At 43.9% G+C, this 25,240-nt stretch overlaps 1 long non-coding RNA gene and 1 pseudogene across 2 annotated transcripts; both read right to left on the bottom strand.

Moving 5' to 3' along the window:
* Positions 1 to 3,218: 3,218 nt before the first annotated feature.
* Positions 3,219 to 9,513, bottom strand: LOC129534299 (uncharacterized). Its single transcript, XR_008680837.2, has 3 exons — positions 8,908 to 9,513; positions 3,537 to 3,660; positions 3,219 to 3,312 (listed from the first exon to the last, which is right to left on the bottom strand). It is a non-coding gene; the product is annotated as an uncharacterized lncRNA (long non-coding RNA).
* Positions 6,418 to 8,914, bottom strand: LOC129534298 (dapper homolog 3-like; annotated as a pseudogene). The gene has a single exon (XR_008680836.1). The product of XR_008680836.1 is annotated as a dapper homolog 3-like (transcript).
* Positions 9,514 to 25,240: the final 15,727 nt, after the last annotated feature.

The raw sequence follows: 25,240 nt of genomic DNA, 5'->3' as shown, positions 1-25,240 counted from the left end.
GTAATCCCAGCACTTTGGGAGGCTGAGGCATGCAGATCACCTGAGGTCAAAAGTTTGAGACCAGCCTGGCCAACATGGCGAAACCCCATCTCTACAAAAATTTGCCAGGTGGTGTACACCTGTAATCCCAGCTACTCAGAGGCTGAGGCAGGAGAATTGCTTGAACCCAGGAGGCGGAGGCTGCAGTGAGCTGAGATCGTGGCACTGCACTCCAGCCTGGACGACAGAGCGAGACCCTGTCTCAAACAAAAACAAAAACAAATAGAAACACTGCACTCATTGGATAATAAATCCCCATTCTCCCCTCCTTCCACTCCTGGTAGCCTCTAATCTACTTTCTGTCTCCATGAATTTGTCTATTGCATGTATTTTATATAAGTGGAATCCTACAAGATGTGGCCTTTTCACTAAGCTTTTTTCCCTCAAAAACCTTGTTGCTGAGTTTCAACCATGTTGTAGTATGCATCAGAACTTCATTCCTTTTTATGGCCGAATAATAGAAAAATGTGTATACCACCTGGCCAACGTGGGGAAACCCTGTTTCTACTAAAAACACAAAAATTAGCTGGGCGTGGTGGTGTGCACCTGTAATCCCAGCTACTCGGGAGGCTGAGGCAGGAGAATCACTTGAACCCAGGAGGCAGAGGTGGCGGTGAGCTGAGATTGTGTCATTGCACTCAAGCCTGGGCAACAAGAGCAAGACTGACAGAAAGAAAAGAAAGAAGAAAGAGAGAAAGAAAGGAAGGAAGGAAGGAAGGAAGGAAGGGTACCAGGCATTGTTTATCCACTCATCTGTTGTTTGACTATTGTGAATAATATTGCAATGATTATTGGTGTACAAGTATCTGTTTCAGTCCCTGTGTTCAATAATTTTGGTTATACACCTTGGAGTGGAATTGTCGGTATTACAATTCTATGCTCATTCTATGTTTAGCTTTCTGAGGAACAGCCAAAGTGTTTTCCACAGTGTCTACACCATTTCACATTTTCACCAACAATGTACACAGGTTCCAACTTCTCTACATTCTCACGCACATTTGTTATGTTTCTTTTTTTTCCCTCTAAATTATAGCCATCCTAGCAAGTGCGAAGTTGTATCTCATTGTGGTTTTGATTTGCATTTCCCTAAGGACTAATGACTTTGAGCATCTTTTCATGTGCTTACTGGCCATTTGTATACCTTCCTTGGAGAAATGTCTATTCAAGTCCTTTGTTGACCATTTAATTGGGTTGTTTGTCTATTTGTTGTTGAGTTGTAGGTTTTTTGTTTGTTTGTTTTTTGAGACGGAGTTTTGCTCTTGTTGCCCAGGCTGGAGTGCAATGGCGAGATCTCGGCTCACCGCAACCTCCGCCTCCTGGGTTCAAGTGATTCTCATGCCTCAGCCTCCCGAGTAGCTGGGATTACGGGAATACGCCACCACGCCTGGCTAATTTTGTATTTTTAGTAGAGACAGGGTTTCTCCATGTTGGTCAGGCTGGTCTCAAACTCCCGACCTTAGGTGATCTGCCCACCTCGGCCTCCCAAAGTGCTGGGATTACAGGCGTGAGCCACCGCGCCCGGCCGAGCTGTAGGTGTTCTTTACATATTCTGGATGTTATCAGACACAGGATTTACAAATATTTTCTCCCATTCTGTACGTTGTCTTTCACTTTCTTGAAAATGTCCTTTGATATAAAAGTTTCACATTTTTTATGAACTCCAATTTACCTATTTTTTGTTGTTTCTTCCTGGGCTTTTAGTGTCTTATCTAAGAACCCAAAACACAAGATCATGAAGATTTACTCTTACGTTTTCCTCTATATGGCTTAGTTCTTATATTTAGGTTGTGAATTATTTTTCACATATGGTGTGAAGTGGAGCCCAACTTTAGTCTTGCATGTGGAAATCCATTTCTCTCACAGCATATATTAAAGAAACTATTATTTCATCATTGAATGGACTTGGCACTCTTGTCAAAAATTCACTGGCCACAGATGTATGGATTTATTGAGGATCCCTTGTACATCTGTTGCAGCTTTTAAGATTCTCCCTTAGTCTTATACAGGCATATCTGCCTTATTCTGCTTCTCTTTATAGTACTTCCACAGATGTTGCATATTTTTTTTTTACAAATTGAAGGTCTGTGGCAATCGTGTGTCAAGGAAGTCTATGTGTATGTGATCAATATTATTATCAATTATTATATTGTGATTCCTCAGAAAGGTTACATAATCTATTGACACCTCTAGCATGGGATAGTGACACATACAACAGATACTGACACTCTGTCCATCACTGAACTGTGTGTGGATTGATCAAAGCAATCTTCGAGTGAGTCTAGTTTCCCCTCTGGTAGGACCTACTTAGACGGAGAGAAAATATTTTCTCACCACTTACATTAATCTAGATTTAGATATAGTTGTCCTCCTGTATTTGTGTGTTCCATATCTGCTGATTCAACCAACCTCCAATGGAATATATTTGAAAGAAAAAGCAATAAAAAAAATACAAATAAAAATACAGTGTAACAACTATTTATATAGCTTTTACATTGTATTAGGTACTATATGTAATCTAGAGATTATTTACAGTATATGGGAGGCTGTGCAAAGGTTATGTGTCAATACTATGCCATTTTGTATCAGGGATTTGAGCATCTGTGGATTTTGATGTATTTGAGGGGTCCTGGTCCTAGTCCTCCATGAATACCCAGGATTGACTATATATTTTTGGATGTCAAATCACCTTGCAGAACTTGAAAAAAAAGTTATCAAGTAAACAACCTCCAGGTGAAATAGTCCATATCAGTACCATCTTTCAAGTATTAGTTGTTTATCAGTCAGATTACTATTAAGGCTGACATAACTTTGATCAGACCAAGTTTCTGAACAGTTCATATCCCTAAACTGAACATTAGTTCCTCGTTCTCATGCAACACATAGCCCGTTTTTCTTTGCACATTGTCTGATTTTCATATGTGCTTGACACTTAATAATTTTAAGTTCCTATGGCTTTACTAGTGTGTAGGAAAGATTTTCAACTGTATCATAGGACTTGTGAAAATGGAAAGAATGGAAAATGTAAGACGGAGTGTAGACACTAAAATCTTAGACTCAACACCCTTATATCATATGGCCTTCTTCTAAGGAGTGTAGGTTCGTGTCTTAGTCTGTTTTGTGTTGCTATAAAGGAATACCTGAGGCTGAGTGATTTATAAAGATAAAAGGTTTATTTGGCTAATGACTCTGAATGGTTGGAAAGTTCAAGGTTGGGCATCTGCATCTGGTGAGGGCCTCAGGCTGCCTCTACTCATGGAGGAAGGTGAAGGAGAACTGGAGTGTGCAGAGATTACATGGCAAGAGAGTAAGCAAGAGAGAAAGGAGGGAGGTCCAGGATTGTTTCTAACAACCAGCTCTGGAAGAACTCACTCACCCCTGAGGGAGGGCATTCATCTATTCATAAGGATCTGGCCCTGCAACCTAAACACCACCCATTAAGCCCCACTCCAACACTGGTGATCACATTTCAACTTGAGGTCAGGCTTGGCGGTGCTCACCTGTAGTCCCAGCTACTCCAGAGGCTTAGGTGGGAGGATTGCTTGAGCCCAGGAGTTCAAGGCTATGGTGAGTCACAAACACACCACAGCACTCCAGCCTGGGTAACAGAGCGAGGCCCTGTATCTATGAAAACAAGAAAAAAGATGAAACAAATTTCAACATGAGGTTTGGAAGGAACAAACATCTAAATCACACAGTAGTTCCTGACCTGAAGCTATTGTCACATTACTGATGTGTATAATTTAGAAATATGTCATTAATAGCCAATACTCAGATCTAGAAAACTAGTGGACAAAGCGAGTGCTTTAAAACCAAAGTGGCATTTAAAAAAAATCAAACCTACTGGTTTTCTTACTAAGTCTTGAAATAATTCACTATAGAGATCCTGTCTTATCTATACAGCTAGAGAGAATAACAAATTTTACCTTTATCAGTTAAATAAATTTTGTCTTAATGACTTATTTATATTTATCTTTTTACATTTCAAAAACACTATGTTATTCAATTGAATGACTTATAATTTTTGAGTTACCTGGTCACTGTATTATCATTGTCAGTTATTATATTTCACATGCATTACTTAGTAAAGAAAAATCTTGGGGCCGGGCACGGTGGCTCACACCTATAATCCCAGCACTTTGGGAGGCCAAGGCAGGCGGATCACGAGGTCAGGAGATCGAGACCATCTTGGCTAACATGGTGAAACCCCGTCTCTACTAAAAATACAAAAAATTAGCCGGGCGTGGTTGCAGGCGCCTGTAGTCCCAGCTATTCAGGAGGCTGAGGCAGGAGAATGGCCTGAACCCGGGAGGCGGAGCTTGCAGTGAGCAGAGATCGTGCCACTGCACTCCAGCCTGGGTGACAGAGCGAGACTCCGTCCCAAAAAAAAAAAAAAAAAAAAAAAGAAAAATCTTTACCAAGGCCTGATTTCTTGGGCATATTGATATAATATATAGTTAAACATGTTATTGATAGACAAGAAGTTTCTCCAGAATATTATGTTTGTGCAGAAATTACCACGTAAAATTAAATTCTTCTTTTCGGCTATTTTTAAAAAACTTAGGCTGATATTAATGAAAAAACTGAAACCCAAATGAAGCCTGGAGTTAATAGTAATGTACAATGTTGGGACCTTAGTTTCCACAAATGTATCTGTTTTACTTTAAGATCTTCAAGATGCGGAGCACCCCTACAATGATTAGGAGAGACACAGGCTAGAAATAGTTTATTACTTACAGATCCTGGGGCACATGGCATACTTGGAGGCCACCTTCATGGAAATCAGGGAGTGCAGGCAGAGAGACCAAGAGAGCAACCCATGGGCCAATACCTTTATTGGGTCCAGGGTGTTATCCAAACAGGTTTCCCATGGGGAGTTTCATTCGGTGGGTTTACAGCAAGCAGGCATGAGTTCCAGGAGGTGGCACAGTGACTGAGTGGTGGGCCCCGTGACGCATCTGCACATTCTATGTGGGGTGTGAGGGTCAGTGTGGCCAATAGGTTCTATGCAGCTGTGCCATAGAGAAGTGGTCAACAGGAGATAGTTGTATGAGGCAGATATCTGGATCCACCACATAACAGAACTGGGAGAAGGTGGAGAACCAGCAACTTTGTCTGGGGTGACTGAGCCTTGATTTTGGTGTGGGAAAGTCCAATGTATATTCAAAATGGATGTGGAGGCAACCTAACATAAGAATTCACAACACTACCATGGTGATATGTTACCATTAGGGGAAACTGTGTTAGGGGAATATGGTAACTACCTGTATTATCCGACTTTCCTGTGAATCTAAAGTTATTCCAAAGTAAAAAAAAAAAAAAATTGTATTAAAAATAACTATTATAAATAAAAGTTTAATGACACTAAAATCCCTGCTTTAAAATATCTTATGAGCTAGCAGAGTACATTTCTAACTTATATGTTATATATGCTGTTAACTATGAGAAGATCTCCCCCAAAATCATGTTTTTCTAATTTGTTATAAAAATACTAATACAAAACTGCTTATTGACTGCATCTCATCAGCTGTTATTCTTTTAGACTGATTGAATTATTCTAAGTTGCTTTTCCAGATTCATCTAATAAAAAGAAAGATTGGATCTGACATGAACAGTGTAGAAATTAGTACAAGAAAGTCTCTTTTCTGAATCAAATCTTGGTCCTACAGTTTAGGATTTTATTTATTTAATTTATTTTGAGACAGGGTCTCATTCTGTTGCCCAGGCTGGAGAGCAGCGGCGCTATATCTCAGCTCACTGCAACCTCCGCGTCCCGGGTTCAAGCGATTCTGGTGCCTCAGCTTCCTGAGTAGCTGGGACTACAGGTGAGCGCCATCACACCCGGCTAAATTTTTTATTGTATTTTTAGTAGAGACAGGGTTTCATCATGTTGGCCAGGCTGGTCTCCAACTCCTGGCCTCAAGTGATCCACCAGCCTCAGCCTCCCAAAGTGCTGGGATTACAGGAGTGAGCCACCATGCCCAGCCTAGTTTAGGATTAAAAAATTGTTCTATGCCTTAATGCCAAAGATAGAACATTGTAATAATTATTTTATTACAATTTATGTAATTATTTTAATTATTTTATGTCTTTAAGAAACATTTTGCCTCTGTCATATCTCACTTACAATGGAAAAAAAAATTCCTTATGTTTGTGTTCTAACAAATTAAAAGTTGTGTATCATTGTGAATTCAAAAGAGAAGCAGGTAACACATGAACTGGGATCATGGAAACCAAACCAGAATAAAGCAAGCCCAGCACAATACTATCTTGGAGGCTGACCAGTTAGAAGGTCTTAAACATGTATTTTAAACAAACAGTTAAAGGAAAAAGATTAACCTAGTGTTGTAACCGAGCGAGTTACAGAGAAACGCCACACTCTGAGACGAATTCAGGAGTCCTTTATTAGCCGGCAGCCGAGAGACAGCCAGCGCTCAAAATTCTCTTGGCCCCCGAAGAAGGAGCTAGATTTTCTTTTATACTTTGGTTTAGACAGGGGAGAGGGGGAGTCTAGCTGAAACAATCTTACAGAAGTAAAGTAGGCAAAAAGTTAAAAGGATAAACGGTTACAGGAAAGTAAAGAGTTCCAGGTGCAGAGGCTTTAAGTCTATCATAAGGTGATAGACGCTGGGCTTTGGGCGTTATCAACCGGACACAAACGCAGGGGCTCTGGGTGCTATTAACCGGGCGAATTCCTGGGAACTGCGGATATAGCTTGCCACAGTATCTTATCAGTTAATTGCATTCTTGATGTGCTGGGAGTCCGCTTGCACAAGTTAAGCCCTTGAGGAAGGGGGTGGGTAAGGGGCTGCGAGTGAAGGAGTCACGATGGAGTCTGTCTGGCTCTCCTAGCTAAGGAAGAGTCACTTCAGGTTAAAACAACGTAGGGTATCACGCTAGAAGCCTCACATCATTAAGATTCAGTCAGGCAGGCATTCCTTTAAAAAGTGTTTACTGAGTACCTTCTCTATGTCAGTCACTATTTGGGGCATAAAGGACTCACTTCTCAGCAAAAACAAACTCTGATCCCCCGGTCTCCTCGAGTCACGGAGCTTGCAAGCTAGTGGGAAAAATTGGGAACTGGTGCAAAGAATGACTGCAAAATAAATTGTGGTCATCTTGAAGACATATGCGTGCGTGTGTGCGTGAAGCTTTTTAAATAGAGAAGCTTTAAGTGGGGGAAATTTGCTGACATTACACGATTTCTTCTCTTAGTGCAAATGTATACAGCCTGTCTTTTTGAAGGGGTCACGATAGATGATAATTATGCTCTGTTAACCTCATTTGTTGTCAGGGAAAATTAAAACTAAGGGTAGTGTCAGTAGGAATCTTGGTTCCTGCCAGTTTTGTTGTTTGTTAGCATATCTTCCTTTACAGGTAGTATCGTTTCATTTTCGTAAAAATGCTGCATAAACGTAGCTGGGTCTGTTACTCATTGCAGTGCCTGCTGATTTCGCTGGACCCCACCCTGCTTTTGCTGCCCAATGCGATAGCATATGGGACAGAGCTAAATTCCTACTCAGCTTTAACTCTGCTTATTTTCAGGAAAAAGAATGCCTGTGTTTTGAAGTTCCTTCTTAGGACGAAACCAGCTGAAGCTGGCGAAATCCAAGATGGCGCCTCTGAAGAGCCTCTGGCTTTATTATCATCCGGTTCTCATGCTAAACAACACTCCCACCAGCGCCGTGACAATTGACAGTCGCCATGACAACGACTGGAAGAGACCAAGAAGGGACAGAAAAAAAGGGGTTCCTTGATTCCGGGAAAAATCTCCGTTCTTTCCCAAGAAAAGCATGAATATTCCCCCCCTTGCTCTTAATGCCCAGCCCCTTCATTAAAGACACCCTACCTCTGTAACTTCCCAGCTCTCACAAGCTAAGTTGATTTCAGATCTTCCAATTCCATAGCCATTGAATAAAGCCTGCACTGCTTGACACACTCCCTTTCGGTTTCGTGCATTGGCCTCACCACACAACAGGAAACAACCCTTTTTGGGATAACCGGGACTCCCGGTAACATTTCCATATAGACATATCTTAATGTATGCAAGGGCGTCTGGGGGAGAAAGGAAAAGCACATTTCATTCTTTGCTTTCTATAATACTGGATTGCTTGAGTTTGTTACAAGGACACATGTTAACATTTGCAACATTTTTAAACTAAAGTGTATGTATTATAGAACAGTCCTCTGCGCTGAGCTTGGACTTAAAGTGGAAAGGCTTACATTTGCAGAATTAAAAACAGCATCGAAACATTCTGTGGCAAGAAGTCCTGCGAGCCTTCTCGCCCCAGCCCGGTTTCCCGCGGGCCCAGGCTCATCCCCCAAGGCCCCACCCTGAGAGCCCCCAGGCCCCAGCCGCGTCCTCCTGGACCCCTCCCAGGCGTGGCGAGCCGGGTCGCGGGAGCGCTCCGCCACCAGGGGGCAGTGCGGCGCCGACCGTGGGCTGCTGGCTCGGCCGAGGGCACCCAGGCGCCCTCCGCTGCAGCGGGCTGGGCGCAAAGGGGCGGGCTCTTGCCAGGCAGCAGGCGCTCCGGGCGCAGCTGGGAGGAAGGAACGCCCCCGGGAGTGGGCGGCGGCCGAGGGACCCTGGAACCGTCCTCCCTGGCGGAGCCCCCCGCAGCTCCCGCAGCCCCCCTCATCCCGGAAGGGCCGGGGATTGGGATTGGCCTGGGGTCTCCTACTCCGCGCAGGAAGTAGCCCCTTGGCAGGACCGGCGGTGCCTGTTGCTTTCAGGAGCCCCGAGCCGCTTTTGTCTGGGTGTAGCTCAGCTCACATCCCCGATGCAAGTCTTTCCCGGCTCGTCTCCCCCTTCTTCCCGGAGTCCATGCCTTGCTGTCGGTGACTCATCCCACACTGTGCCCTGCGACTCACCCTGTCGCTTTCTCTGTTCATCCGGGAGCGCGGCGCCATCTCCCTCGAGCCCCGCCTCCCCTACAGTGCTCTGTGCTGAGGTCGCACGTTCTCTCCTCCCTCCAGCTCCCTGGCTCTTGGCCCTTCCCAGGCCACCAGGCGACAGCAGCCTCCGCCTTCATTTCCCTTGGTCATTTCAGGCGCATGCTTGGAGGATTTCAGCATCTGACTCAGCTTCCCCGCCATGCATCCCTCCACCAGCATCCAGTCACACCTCTGCAGCCTTCAGTGTCCTGGAAAGGACTGAGCAATCTGACCCATTAGAACCTACCGAGACCAATTTGAAGGCCACTGCCGCTCAACCGTGGCCACCCACTCCTGCCCCACCTGGAGCCCCAAACTGCTCAGTTCCTTCTCTAAAACTCTCCCCTCTTTTGTTTGTTGTGAATAACTGTCTTCCCTGGTTCTTTCCACACCTCTCTGGCCTCTCCTTGTCTTTTTTCTGGTTCTTTTTTTCTCTATTCTCCCTTATGCACTGGCCTTGTTGGAGGTCCCTGCTCTCCCTGCAAAACCTCACCACACCCTTGACTTCAGCTATATCCATTTCACCTCACGTTGACATCTGATGCCTAGACCTCTCTCCCGAGCCTTCCACACCATGCCAAAAAGGAAATTCATTTTCTCCTCTAAATTTGTTCACCTTCTTGTTTTCCCAATCTTATTTATTGTCACAGCCATTCCCCTGCTGGTCTAAGTCAGTAGTCTGAGAGTCATGCTAGACTCCTCCTTCCTTATCTACCCATCCACCAATCCCCAAGCCCTGTCTATCCTCCTTTTTTTTTTTTTTTTCAGTCAGAGTCTTGCTGTGTTGCCCAGGCTAGAGTGCAATGGCACAATCTTGGCTCACTGCAACCTTTGCCTCCCGGGTTCAAGTGATTCTCCTGCCTCAGCCTCCTGAGTAGCTGGGATTACAGGCGCATGCCACCACGCCCAGCTAATTTTTGTATTTTTAGCAGAGGTGAGGATTTGCCATGTTGGCCAGGCTGGTTTTGAACTCCTGGCCTCATGATCCGCCTGCCTCTGCCTCCCAAAGTGCTGGGATTACTGGCATGAGCCACTGTGCCTGGTCATCTATCCTCCTTTTTAAATAGCTCTGCCATGTGTGCCTGTCTCCCCTGACAGCTCACCCTCATCCTATTTGTCCACATTGCTGCAGAGTAGTCTTTTCCATACACCAGGAGTTCCCAACCCCTGGGCCACAGACCTGACTGGTCTGTAGCCTGTTAGGAACCAGGACACACAGCAAGAGGTGAACCACCAGTGGGTGAGCTAGTGAAGCTTTATCTGTATGTGTAGCTTCTCCCCATTGCTTGCATTACCACCAGAGCTCTGCCTCCTATCAGATCAGGCAGCATTAGATTCTTATAGGAGCACAAACCCTACTGTGAACTGCACACATAAGGGATCTAGGATGTGCGCTCCTTATGAGAATCTAATGCCTGATAATCTGCCATTGTCTTCATCACCCCCAGATGGGGCCAGATAGTTGCAGGAAAACAAGCTCAGGGCTCCCCCTGAAAATAAAGTGCACAATAAGTGTCATGTGCTTGAATCATCCCGAAACCATCCTCTGCTGTCCAAGGAAAAATAGTTTTCCACAAAACCCGTCCCTGGTGCCAAAAAGGTTGGGATGGTTGCCATACATAACTCTGATGATGAGACCACGAAGCTCAGAATCCTCCAGAGGCTCTCCACTGCCTGTAAGATGAAATAAAATTTATGGGTGTGAATTATCGATAAATGCCCAGTCTAAACTGCCTCATATTTAATTATATAGTAAGCTATTTGTTTCCTCAAACGTATACATTTTGGCCCATTTCCGTCTCCTAGGTTGGAATATGCTCTGTGTGTCACCTGGCCAGCTCATGCTCTTTCTCATTCTCAGCTCAAGTGTTAGGGACTCTATGACAGCTTTCTTGATTCTCCCAGTCAGACGTATTGTTGCTACTTTTTCTTAACACTTGTCCTTTTATCCTTAGCACCACTAAAGCACATATCACATCAGATTTCACTTGTTTGCACATCTGTCTGGCATCTTGAGCCCAGGGACCGTGTCGCCTGTCTTCATGTCCCCAGGCCCTAGTGTAGCTCCCAGCCTATAGTGAGTGCAGAATAAAAGTTTGTAGAATGAGGCCAGGCGCGGTGGCTCATGCCTGTAATCCCAGCACTTTGTGAGGCCAAGGTGGGCAGATCACGAGGTCAGGAGTTTGAGACCAGCCTGACCAACATGGTGAAACCTCGTCTCTACTAAAAATACAAAAAATAGCCGGGTGTGGTGGCACGCGCCTGTAATCCCAGCTACTCAGGAGGCTGAGGCAGGAGAATCGCTCAAACCTAGGAGGTGGAAGTTGCAGTAAGCTGAGATCGCGCCACTGCACTCCAGCCTGTGCAACAGAGTGAGACTCCGTCTCAAAAAAAAAAAAAAAAAAGTTTGTAGAATGAATGAAACAATTAGTTACACCACAGTTAGTGAGTCATTGATACTTCATCAAGGCTGGGTATTTCGTATAATAAAGTTATTAAAGCTGATAAGCAAAGATCAAGTTACCCAAAGAACAGCACTGCCGGTGATGTAAAGGTCTTTGCCCTCAGGTTGCTTAGGTAAGGATAAGAACTCCCCACTGTTCTTGGGCGGATCTTACATTGCTTTTGGAAGAGGCAATAGACTTGGGAAAGAAAGGAGTGTGTGTATTGAGGTATTGAGGGAATGGTTAGGTGGGAGGAGTCAGAGAGGAAGGCTGCAGTAGCCCCTCAATTGACCCTGGCTGCTTTGTCCTTGGGGCTCAGTGAACAGATTATCTGTTTTCATGGTAAGGGGTTGGGATTCTCTACTTCAGGTGGGCACCCAGAAAGTGAATTGCTCGCCTTTGTTTAAAAATAATGAAAATGGGCCGGGCGCGGTGGCTCATGCCTGTAATCCCAGCACTTTGGGAGGCTGAGGCAGGTGGATCACCTGAGGTCAGGAGTTTGATACCAGCCTGGCCAACATGGTGAGACCCCGTCTCTATTAAAAATACAAAAATTAGCCAAGCGTGGTGATGGGCACCTGTAATCGCAGCTACTCAGGAGGCTGACACAGGAGAATCACTTGAACCCAGGAGGCGGAGGTTGCAATGAGCTGAGATCTTGCCACTACACTCCAGCCTGGGCAACAGAGCAAGACTCTGTCTCAAAAACAAACAAACAAAAAACCCAAAAATAATGAAAATGTCTGCCCACCCTTCACTAAGTAAACATAATGAAAATGCACATCTTGTGCCCTCTTTTGCTTTTATTCTATAATACCCAAGCCTACGTTTTGGAACTAAACCCCACGCCCTTTGTGTGAAAGCCATGCAGATCTTCAAAGGGATCCCTTTAGGGGGAACATTAAGTTTGCCCAAGGAGGCACCCTTCTGGGTCTCCAAGGCCACCTGGCTGCAATGCAGTCCAATTCCAGCCTCTGTCTCCCAGAGCACCCCCTGTGCCAGGGCGGCAGGATCCCAGGGGTGTGTCTACCAGGGCACCAGACACACACTGGCTGAATGTAGCCTCGTAATCACTGAGCCCTGTTCACAACCATTTTTGTTTTCGTGCTTTTTCAGTTTTAGGAGCTTTGTATCCCTGGTCAAAACTACTCTGGTGAAGCTCACTAGGTGTCTCTAACTCGGCACCTGAGGAGCAGTTTTCCTGAGCTCCTCATGCAAATTGACCCCACTCCCTTCGGCAAAGTCCTGGGAGCTCAAGGGAGGCTGCCCAGTCAGCTGCGGCCCATCCCAATGCATTGGGGACCTGCCCACCTGGCTCTTAATTTGCATTTTGAAATGTCACCCAAGTGATTCCAGACCAGATAAGAAGATGAGCTTCTCTTGTTATGGAAAAAGGAAGAGAGACAGAGAGAGAAACCTCTGTTTTGTTATTTAGCTATTCCTCAAATTCTTATGACCAGTGGTGATATTTTTTTAAAAATCTCCAGAACAACACAATTATTTAAATTTAACTCAGATTTTATTTTAATTAATTAATTAATTTATTTTTGAGATGGAGTCTCGCTGTGACACCCAGGCTGGAGTGCAATGGCGCGATCTTGGCTCACTGCAACCTCAGCTTCCCGGGTTAAAGTGATTCTCCTGCCTCAGCCTCCCAAGTAGCTGGGATTACAGGTGCCTGCCACCACGCCTGGCTAATTAATTATTATTATTTTTTGAAACGGAGTCTCACTCTGTCACCTAGGCTGGAGTGCAGTGGTGTGATCTTGGCTCACTGCAACCTCTACCTCCCAGGTTCAAACGATTCTCCTGCCTCAGCCTCCTGAGTAGCTGGGATTACAGGCACACACCACCATGCCTGGCTAACTTTTTTTTGTATTTTTAGTGGAGACAGGGTTTCATCATGTTGACCAGGCTGGTCTCAAACTCCTGACTGCAAGTGATCCGCCTGCCTCGGCCTCCAAAAATGCTGGGATTACAGGCATGAGCCACCGCACCTGGCCTTAACTCAGATTTTAAATATGAAAGTATCAACTTGTAGGGGTGGAAGAGGTGTGATGCCTCTCCTTACACGTTGTATGGGTCACAGCCAAGGCTCCTATCTCAAAAGACACAGTCCCACCTCCAGCTCCAGTTCGCCTTCTCATTCATCCGAGATAAGTTTCTTGAAAGAGTATTCTAAGACAACTCTCTCCATGTGTCTCCAGGCCTGGATCTGCCTCAGTTTTTGATCCTCCCATCTACCGTCCCTTGGTAACTAACGACTTGGGAATGAGAAATGCCCTTTTCAATTCTGACTCTCCTCTTCCTGTCAGCACCAGCAGTGGATGCTGACCTGGTTCTCTGTTTCTTCTGTCTTCTTCTCTGTCTTCTTTGCCATGTGCTCCTTTTCCAGCTGTCTTTTAAAATGTTTGTTGCTGGATCAAGGAGTTTCTCCCCCAGCTTCATTTAGCATCGATAGCTCTTACCTTTGTCGTAATTTCTACCTGTCCTCTGGACATCTTCACCTAAATGTTCACCAGCACTCTAAGCCCCTTTTGACTCAAACTGATTATTTGACCCCTAAATCTGATCCTCCTCCCCCTATATACTCTTTCATGTACCCAGTTCTCTGAATTAGAATAAATACAAACCATCTGGAACTGTAACTCTGCCCTTCTCTCTCAAAATCCACTTGTTCAGTATAGTCTATGATTTCTGCCCCCTAATTAGCTCTCTGCCTCACAGGCATCACCATTGCCAGTGCCTGGCTAAGGCCCAAATTACCTGTGTTCTGGGCTCCTGAGGCCAATTTCTAAACAGCTCCCTGCTGTCACTGTCTTCTGCACCCTGCCCATCCTAAGGCCTGATGCTGGAGTTGGGAAAGAAGAAAAGAAGGAACGTGTGGTGTGGTGGCACATGCCAGTAGTCCCTGCTCTGGAGGCTAAGGCAGGAGGATTGCTTGAGCCCAGGAGGTAGAGGCTGCCGCAAGTTATAATCACACCACTGCACTCCAGCCTGGACTACAGAGTGAGACGGGGGGTTGGGGCGGGGGAGGGAGGAGGAAAAGAAGAAAGGGTGGAAAAAAGGGGGCAAGGAAGGGAAAAAAGAGGAAGCAATCCTCTCCTCTTATTAAAATCCTGTGCTGGTTCCCCAATGTCTGAGGGATAAAACCCAAATTTCCTAGAATGGCACAAGGACTCTTTCCCAGCCCATCCCTGACACACCACCCAGCCCTACCCTACCTCCCTGGGGTCCTCTCCCCAGCCCACACCCTTCTCTCCTCCCTTAAAGCACACTCACCCTTTGCCCCTGTGGGCTGTCACACTGCACCTTTCTGTTGCCGGTGGTAATAAATAAATAAATAAATGATTTGATGATCCATGATACTTATTAAAGCATAGTAAAGAAGTCTTTATTCAGGACCAACTCAATAGGGTTAGAAACTGCTGTAACAGAGTCTTGTAGTGCAGGAGAGAGATTGGGCTCAACCAGAAATACAGCCTGAGGAAGTGGGGATTTATAGCCAAGGAGCAGGGTGGGGTCAGTGGATGGAAAATGACTAAGCGGAGACATCAGGGGTCAGAGGGATTCTGGCTAAACCGACCTCACAGAATTCTTGCGGAAGGCAGGTCAGGGTGATCAGACAGCCACTGGGAGGCGGTGGAGGATGAGGTGCCTGATCAGATATCAAGGGTGATTGCACACTGAAACTGGGGAGTTCTTTGCTAAAACTAGATTTTACACGGAAGTGCACAGGTAGACCTAATAGAAGTTTCACAAACCTGACTAATGGGCCAGGCGCAGTGGCTCACAACACCAGCACTTTGGGAGGCCGAGGTGGGTGGATCATCTGAAGTCAGGAGTTCCAGACCAGTCTGGCCAACATGGTGAAACCCCATTTCTAGCAAAAATACAAAAATTAGCCAGGCATGGTGATGCATGCCTGTAATCCCAGCTACTCGGGAAGCTGAGGCAGGAGAATTGCTTGAACCTGGGAGGCAGAGATTGCAGTGAGCCAAGATCACAACCTTGTACTCCAGCCTGAGTGACAGAGTGAGACTCCATCTCAGAAGGAAAGAAAGAAAGAAAGAAAAAGAAAGAAAGAAAGAAAAAGAAAGAAACGAAAGAAAGAAAGAAAGAAAGAAAGAAAGAAAGAAAGAAAGAAAGAAAGAAAGAAAGAAAGAAAGAAAGAAAAAGAAAGAAACCTGACTAATGTTTGGCCAAGCTAGGAATCTTTGTCACTTGTTTGTTCTTTCTCAGCTCTGGAAAATTACTCTTCCTACGAGACTGAGCTCAGCTGAGGCCCCAGGGAACGCATCCTGAGGCCCACAGAGCTGTTCTTCCCGGCTTCTGTTCTCACGGGTGCGTGCATGCCCTGTTAGAGCAGGCACATGCCATTCTGTGGGCACAGTGCCTTTCCCAGCCATCTGAGCTCCTGAAAAAGGAAGGACCATGCTTCCTGCAATTCTATTTCTCAACTCTCTGTGATCTGATACAATGCTTGTGCAACAAAGATTAGTGCACGAAGTTATGGGGAACTAGTCACTAGTTTGTCTCATAGGGTTTTCCAGCTCCGTTACTTAGTGAGGGAGGGACTTCAAGTATATGCATTTGCCGTGGGGAGGGTTTACAAATTCCAGGCGTAGGAGAGTGTGGCCTGGTTACATTTCTGGGTCTTTCACCCACTTCAGTGAACTGCTTGAGTTGTATGACTGGGAGAGGCAAGTCCATGCTGGACTGGCCTCAAAATTCCAGGGAGCAGGGAGCAAAGCCAATATTAGGCCTAGATTGAAGGACCATGGCTTTACCTCGATTCCAGGTCTACTCTCACATGTAAGAGGAGAAAGGCTCTAGCACTTAGTCCCTGCAAATCTGGAAGGAAAGCTGGGGAGAGACCACCCAGAAAAGTAAGTTCCAGTGTCTCTCAACCCTCCACTAAGATATTTCAGAAAATAAGGCAGGTTGTTTGCTCTAGTCCCAGAAAATTCTGGAAGGAAGCTGGGCTCTTTGCAATAAATGCAGGAGCAGGGAGCATGGTGGCTGCTCTCACAAGCTAGGGATGGTGCAGGGAGTGGAGCTTAGGGTCTTCCCCAGCCTGTCCTTGTAGAGGAGACACAGAGAAGCCTGGGGCCTGCTTTGGGGTTGGATGCTCATGGCTGGTGAGAAGCAGAGCAGCCTGTCAGTAGCCCCTAAAGTGTTGTTCCAGAAGCTTTCCCGGGGCAGAAAAAATTGGGACGTCAGTCTTCAAAACACTTTTCTCTTAGGAAAGTGGGTCACCACCTCTCAGAGGAAGAGAGTGCATCTTTTATTTGCCTGTTGCCTGTGGTCTCATCCGATCTCTGTTCCTTGTGTCTTGCACCACTTTGAACAGCATCTTATTTTAAACTCTCCTCCTTGACTTCCTTACACTGGCAGGAGAGGTTACATGCATTTTGTCTGTATTCATGGCCTCGTAACAGGTTCTCTGCTGCCTGCCTGCTAGGTGTCCTTTAAAAGTGATCCATGACCCAATCAGGTTTACCAAGCGAGTCACTGGGAGTGGCTGCTACCATTTTTTTTTTTAAATAGGCCATCAGATATGAGAGCTAGAAAGTGTTACCAGAAAGGGGTCCCAATCCAGACCCCAAGAGAGGGTTCTTGGAACTCTCACAAGAAAGAATTTGGGGCAAGCCTATAGAGTTCAGTGAAAGCAAGTTTATCAGAGAAGTAAAGAAACAAAAGAGTGGCTACTCTGTAGGCAGAGCAGAGGCAAGAGCTACTCAACTGAGTGTACTTATAGGTTATCACTTGATTATATGCTAAACAAGGAGTGCATTATTCATGAGTTTTCCGGGAAAGAGGTGGACAACTCCCAGAACTGAGGGTTCCTCCCCTTTTTAGAGCATATAGGGTAACTCCCTAACATTGCCATGGCATTTGTAAGCTCTTCTGGTGCTGGCAGGAATGTCTTCTAGCATGCTAATGCATTATAATTACTGTATAATGAGCAGTGAGGAGGACCAGAGGTCACTTTGGTCATCATCTTGGTTTTGGTGGGTTCTGGCTGGCTTCTTTACCTCAAGCTGTTTTATCAGCAAAGTCTTTGTGACCTGTATCTTGTGCTGACCTTTTATCTCATCCTGTGACTAAGAATGCCTAACCTCCTGGGAATGCAGCCCAGTAGCTCTCATATTTGATGATCCATGATATTTATTAAGCATAGCCTTATTTGACCTACCCATATTCAAGATGGAGTAGGTCTGGTTCAAATGCCTCTGACAAAAGTATAGAAACATTGCTGATTGGCATTGCTATATATCATTTGGATAATTTTTCTGTTGTTCCTAGGAAACACTGCAGTGTTTACTATTGTTGATGAAAAGAGGTAAACTCTGTAAAATATTTGAAAAGATTTATTCTAAGCCAAATATGAGTGACCAATGACTCCTGACACAGGAAATCCTCAAGCCTAGGAAATCCTGAGAACATGCGCCCAAGGTAGCTGGGCTACAACTTGGATTTATACAATTTAGGGAAACGTAAGACATCAATCAATACACGTAAAATGTATGCTGGTTCAGTCCAGAAAGGCAGACAACCGGAAGTGGGGGCTTCCAGGTCATAGGTGAATTCAAGAATTTTCTGGCCAGGCATAGTGGTTCACACCTATAATCCCAGCACATTGGGAGGCAGAGGCAGGAGAATCAGTTGAGCCCAGGAGTTCAAGACCAGCCTGGCAACATAGTGGGACATTGTCTCCACAAAAAATTAAAAAATTAGTCTGGCGTGGTGGCGTGTGACTGTAGTCCCAGCTACTTGGGAGGCTATGGTGGTAGGATTGCTTGAGTCTGGGAAGTCGAGCCAAGATCATGCCACTGCACTCCAGCCTGGGCAAGAGTGAGACCCTGTCTCCAAAAAAAAAAAAAAAAAGTTCTAATTGGCAATTAGTTGAAAAGGGTTAAGTTATTATCTGAAGATTTAGAATCAGTAGAAGGGAATGTCTGGGTGTCTGGGTTAAGATAAGGGGTTGCGGAGACTAAGGTTCCTATCACGCAGATGGAATCAATAGAAGAGAATGTCTGCGTTAAGATGAGGAATTGTGCCTGAATTCCAAAGGCAGGTGGGTGTAATGAGAACGAGGCATGTTTGTCCTCACTTTTCATCATGGCCTGAACTAGTTTTTCACACTAACTTTGGAATGCCCTTGGTGGAGAGGTCCATTCAGTTGGCTGGGGTACTTAGAATTTTATTTTTGGTTTGCATTATCTATAAGGAAAACAAATTTGGTGTAGGTAGTTGCCTAGGAACTTATGTCCTCTGTTGGAGGGCAGGGGTTCTAGCTCTGGACCAATCTCAATGTTTGCATTGTAGTTGTATGATAAATATTCAATTAACCAAATAGAGTAAACTAAGCAATTGACCTAATCATGGATGGTTTATCTGTTAGGGTAAGTTTTTTACTCATCCACGGCCCCAGTTTATTATTTATTTACCATTTAGACACTGAGTCTTCCTTGGTTCAATTCACTGTGACCCAGTTTTTTAAAAAATATTGCTAAATAAATTCAAATCCATCTTTACCATTAACATCAAGGTAGAAATGCTCTTCAAGTTTTATGAGTCTGTTAATCCATGAAATTCTGAGAAATTTACAAGGAGAATGATAGTATTACATAATGTAAGTGTCACAGTGAAATAGTCACAGTTATTCAGGAGAACTTCTTTTCTCCCTTTTTGTGTTAGAGCTGATACGTCAGCAGAACAGAATGCACTCATTCAGAGTGATCTCTTAGTTGCTGTTCTTTGGTTTGGTCATGGGTGAGTTAGAGTGCTGTGTTCTCACACCAAACCCGATTTGTGTTAGATGAGCTGGTTGTGGGTTGCACATTATTTTTGAAAGTGTTTTCCTCAATCTATGATTTCTAACATTTGAAAGGGAATTGTTTTAAAAAATAAAGTGCAGCAATACAAGATATTTACTTGTAACAATTCCAAATTCAAAAGTAAATGAGATGTGTTTAGTACCCATGACGAAGATCCCTAGTAAATCTTTTTTATTTTTATTTTTTTAAGCTTCAGGGACACATGCTGAAGCTGGTAAATCTCTATTTCCAATTTCCTGATTGTAAATTCAGACTGTCTTGTAAACAGCTGTAAACTAAGAATAAAACGCTGAGCTCTGCAAGCATGTGAATGGACCCCTTCTCTGGGCCAAGGGCATTCCAAAGTTCAGGCCATGACAGGAAGAGGGGGCAGGACATGCCTTCCTCCCTTTGGAATTCAGACACAACTGACCAACATTAATGTTAAAATAGAGATCTTAATACTAATGAAACAGCTTTTTTTTTTTTTTTTTTTTTTTTTTGTAGCAGTCAGACACCAAATTCCAGCCTGGTCCTAGAATAGCATCACATGACAAAGAGCAGGCCCTGAAAGAAATCGAAGTATTTTACCCCAAAATATATTTCTTTGGCATGTTTTGAAATGGTCCTGCAAAGCTGTCTCTTGTGGGGGAAATCTACATTCTGTAGAGAATCCCCTTCCCTTTTCCAGGCTTTTTCCTGATCCGGGAGAGAATTAACTATGAGTTTGGCACATTTTAAGTCTGATGAGAGACATTTACAACCTATCCTCTCTGAAACCTTCTACCTGGAGGCTTTATCTGCATAATAAGAACCTTGGTCTCCACAACCCCTTATCGTAACCCAGACACTTCCTTCAGTTGATTCCAGGTCTTCAGATAAACTCTTTTAAACCAATTGCAAATCAGAACATCTTTGAATCTACCTATGACCTGGAGCCTCCGCACCCGATTATAGTTGTTTCACCTTTTCAAACCAAACCAATGTACATCTTCTATCTATTGATTGATGTCTTATGTCTCCCTAAAATGTATAAGACCAAGCTGTACCCCAACCACCTTAGGCACGTGTTCTCAGGACCTCCCGAGTCTGTGTCACGGGCACGACCTTAACCTTGGCAAAATAAACTCCTAAATTGATTGATACTTGTCTCAGATACTTTTTGGTTTACACACCAAAAAGGCTTTTTTTACTTTTATTTTACATGGAGTACTGAAGTCCTTTCAAACCAAAACTGAACTAGCCCCCCATCCGGAGAAGTCTGAGAAAAGAAAATGTCACGCTATTGCTAAGTAAAACCCATGTGTTTTCAGTCATGGTTAGCAGCAGGGACCAATTAAGCAGGTGGGAAAGAAAAAGGCTTTCCCTGAAGTCAGGTCTTTGTTATGACATCTTATGTTTGAAATGAATTTTCTGAACATTAAACACCAATGAGTCACCGAGTTCCATGGAATAACAATTGCGAGTGTGATCCTCTACAAACGGACAACGAGATGCCTGCCTTCAGCTCTCTAGCGTCCTCTAACAGTGGCATTCACCTCTCCTCCAGCCACCACCTGGCACTGAGATAGCTCAGAGGCACCCTGAACTCAGTTTTCAAGACAGCTGCCTGGGAAATTTCTTGAGTGAAGGCCCAGTCCCTGAAAAGTTCTGAGGAAAACTAAAATGTGACTCAGAAGTCCATTGATTCACCCCTGCTCATCTTTCCTTCCTCACTCTGGGTCCGGAGAGAGGGCAAGGCTCTCCATCGGGAGGTTAGCCCCACGGGTATACTGCATGATTGACCAATTCCTTATCAAATGAGAAAAAGGGGAAAGAGAAAAAATATAGAAGAGCCTGAATGTTACCTTCAGGCAGGAGGCTCTGGGGACGGGTTTTCCAGGGGTCTTTTTTGGAGAATGCCAGCATCCCCTCTGCTTTCCCATCTGAAAATGGCTAAAGAGGGGAAGAAATGGCCTGTACGCGTTTCCAGTGGTGCCATATCAAACTGCTTTTTCACGTTTGATTATAGACAACGAAAACCCAGGCCTTTGTCCCATGAGCATCAGAACCACTCATCAGAGTAGTTCTCTAACTGTGCACTCATCTCATTTATTATTAAAAACCTGGTTACTTTTGGTTTTGATTGCTTCTCATTATAAGCCTGTTAGAATACGATATAATGAAAATGTGATAAACATTTATGAAACAACTTTATGCCAGATATGTCTCTCTAGGAGGATGCTGAGCTCAGAATTATTAACCTACATAATTTGGAAATAGTTCTTCAATCTTATTTAAATCCAGGTGGGATGGCAGAGAATGCCAGACTACAGAACACCTTCCTAGGTCTCCCTGCCCAGTAAACCTATTTTGAGAAGAAGCCATTGAGGTTAGGAATGACTTGCCCTTTGGTGAAGCTATATGGGCTCACACTTTCATTTTATAGATACTAACACCACAGGTGGTCAGGCAATTTGCTCCACTGAAGGTATCAGCCAATGCAATCAAACAAGTGAAAACGATTAGAGAGATGAACATTGGAGAAAGAAGTACAACTATTTCTATTTATAGGTGATATAGTATAGCTATAGATGACTTAAAAGAATCAATAAAAAATACAAATAGTAAAAAATTTCAGTAAGGCAGCAGGTTATAAAGTTAATACATAAAAACAATTTTCTTGTCCACAAACAAAAGCTAGTTGGAAAATATAATGGAAAAAATTTGCTTACATACAATATCAACAAAGAGATAAAATAACTAGAAATAAACTAAACAAGAAATGTGCAAATCGTACATGAACAAAACTTTAAAGGAAAAAGGAAAAAAATTATTTGAATGAACAGAAAGACCCAGCATGTTCTTGGCTAGAACAACTAAATCAAAGTACAAATGTTGGTTTATAACAGGGTAATATGTAAATTCAATATGTTTCTAATAGATTACCAACAAGATTTATTTTTATTTTCATTTATTTTATTTTTATTTTATTTTATGTTTTTGAGACAGAGTCTCGCTCTGGTGATCCACTCACCTCTGCCTCCCAAAGTCCTGGGATTATAGGCGTGAGCCACTGCATCTGGCCTGTTTGACTATAGTTTAGTTTTATTTTTTTAATTATTATATATATATTTTTTTGAGACAGGGTCTCGCTCCATCACCCAGGCTGGAGTGTAATGGCACCATCTCGGCTCACTGTAACCTCTGCCTCCCAGGTTCAAGCAATTCTCCTGCTTCAGCCTCCCAAGCAGCTGGGATTATAGGCACACGCCACCAGGTCCAGCTAATTTTTGTATTCTTAGTAGAGATGGGGTTTCACCATGTTGGCCAGGCTGGTCTTGAACTCCTGACCAAGTGATCTGCCCACCTTGGCCTCTCAAAGTGCTGAGACTACAGGTGTAAGCCACCATGCCCCGCCAACAAGATTTTTTTCTTTAGAGCTAGACAAGTTGACTCTTAAATTTGTATGGGAGAGGCCGGGTGCGGTGGCTGACACCTGTAATCCCAGCACTTTGGGAGGCTGAGGAGGGTGGATCATGAGTTCAGGAGTTTGAGACCAGCCTGGCCAACATGGTGAACCCTCATCTCTACTAAGAATACAAAAATTAGCTGGGTGTGGTGGCATGCGCCTGTAATCCCAGCTACTTGGGAGGCTGAGGCATGAGAATCGCTTGAACTCAGGATATGGAGGTTTCAGTGAGCCAAGATCGCACCACTGCACTCCAGCCTGGGTGACAGAGAGAGACTCCAGCTCAAAAAAAAAAAAAAAAAGTTTGTATGGGAGAAAAAGCAACAAGGAGAGCCAGGAAAATCTGAAGCAGAAAAGCAGTAAGGAGAACGCGCTGTACGAGATATTGAATCATAAGAGAAAACCTCTATAACTGAAAGAATCTGACCAACAGAACCAAATAGAAAGTTTAGAAAGTTCAGAATCAGACCCAAGTATATGTAGCTATTTGATATATAACATAGGTGGCATGTGAAGACACTAGTGAAAGTGGTTTTTCAATAAACAGAGGTGGAAAAACTGAAAGTCACTTGAAAGCGAGTTAAAATTGGATCTATATTTCCCATACACCAGAATAAACTTTAAAGGGATCAGCAATCTAAATATAAAAAATAAAACTGTACAAATACTAGAAGAAAACATTAGTGAACTCTATAATCTAGAGATTATTCTTTTTTTTAAAAAAGAGATTGCTCCTTGTGAATAGAGAAAGTTTTTCTAACTATGACTCAGAAACAATAAAGGAAAAATCGTTCAAGTTGACTACATTAAAAGAGTGTATGCCAAAATCACCAGAAGCAATGTCAGAAAACAGATGACAAGCTGGGGGAAATATTCGCAATTTATATCACTAAAGACTAATTAAGCCACAACTAGGGAGGGGCGTGTGGTTTGCTCCTGGCATCCACTTGGTGAATCTCCGCCAGAGATTCTGTGAAATGTCTGTGATGGCAGGACAGCCCCCACAACCACAAGTTATCCGGTTCATGCGGTCAACAGTGTCGAAGTTGAGAAACTCTGCCTCAGGGTAAGCACAGAGGGAGTAAAACAGCTTGAGTTCTCAAAATTGAACTCATGTAAAACACCTGGCTAGCATTTTCCCTACTTCCATTTACGCTAGATGTTTCTGTTTTCCAAGACTGCTCTGTCTGAGATGGCAGATGGAGTTTTCATACTTACTTGGCTAACCTGTCAGTACCCTGGGGTCTAACTCCTATGGGCCTGGAGAGAACTGGAAGTCCTTGAACACACGGCTCAATGGTGTGGGCTCTGCTCATTTATATACATTTATTTTTAAATTTAATATATATTTTAGTTTTTTATTTCCATAGGTTTTTGGAGAACACGTGGTATTTGGTTACATGGCAAGTATTTTTTTTTTTTCCTCAGATGGGGTCTTGCTCTGTTGCCCAGGCTGGGGTGCAGTGGCATGATCTCAGCTCACTGCAACCAACCTCCGCCTGCTAGATTCAAGCAATTCTCCTGCCTCAGCCTCCTCAGCAGCTGGCACTCCAGGTGTGTGCCACCATGCCTAATTTTTAAATATTTTTAGTAGAGACGGGGGTTTCACCATGCTGGCCAGGCTGGTCTCGAACTCCTGACCTCATGATCTGCCTGCCTTGGCCTCCCAAAGTGCTGAGATTACGGGCATGAGCCACTGCGCCCCGCCAAGTAAATTCTTTAGTGGTGATTTGTGAGATTCTGGTGCATCTATCACCTTAGCAGTATACACTGAACTCAATTTGTAGCCTTTTATCCCTCACTCCCTTCCCACCCTTTTCCCCCAAGTCCCCAAAGTCCATTGTATCATTCTTATGCCTTTGTATCCTCATAGTTTAGGTCCTACTTATGAGTGAGAACATACAATGTTTGGTTTTCCATTCCTGAGTTACTTCACTTAGAACAATGGTCTCCAATCCCATCCAGGTTGCGAATGCCATTAATTCATTCCTTTTTATGGCTGAGTAGCATTCCATCGTATACGCATACCACAGTTTCTTTATCCACTCTTTGATTGATGGGCATTTGGGTTGGTTTCATGTTTTTGCAATTACGAATTGTGCTGCTATTAACATGCGTGTGCAAGTATCTTTTTTGTATAATGACTTATTTTCCTCTGGGTAGATACCCAGTAGTGGGATTGCTGGATCAAATGGTAGTTCTATTTTTAGTTATTTAAGGAATCGCCATACTATTTTCCACAGTGGTTGTACTAGTTTACATTTCCATCAGCAGTGTAGAGGTGTTCCCTCTTCACCAAATCCACGCCAACATCTATTATTTTTTGAGTTTTTGATTTTTTGATTATGGCCACTCTTGCGGGAGTAAGGTGGTATCACATTGTGGTTTTGATTTGCATTTCCCTCATCATTAGTGATGTTGAGCATTTTTTCATGTTTGTTGGCCATTTGTATATCCTCTTTTGAGAACTGTCTATTCATGCCAACCCACTTTTTGATGGGATTTTTTTTCTTGCTAATTTGTTTGAGTTTCTTGTAGATTCTGGATATTAC

This window comes from Gorilla gorilla, chromosome 5 (assembly GCF_029281585.2).
Source record: "Gorilla gorilla gorilla isolate KB3781 chromosome 5, NHGRI_mGorGor1-v2.1_pri, whole genome shotgun sequence".
NCBI lineage: Eukaryota > Metazoa > Chordata > Mammalia > Primates > Hominidae > Gorilla > Gorilla gorilla.
Note: the sequence above shows the minus strand (reverse complement) of the source record. Positions and strands in the feature narration are given on the sequence as shown.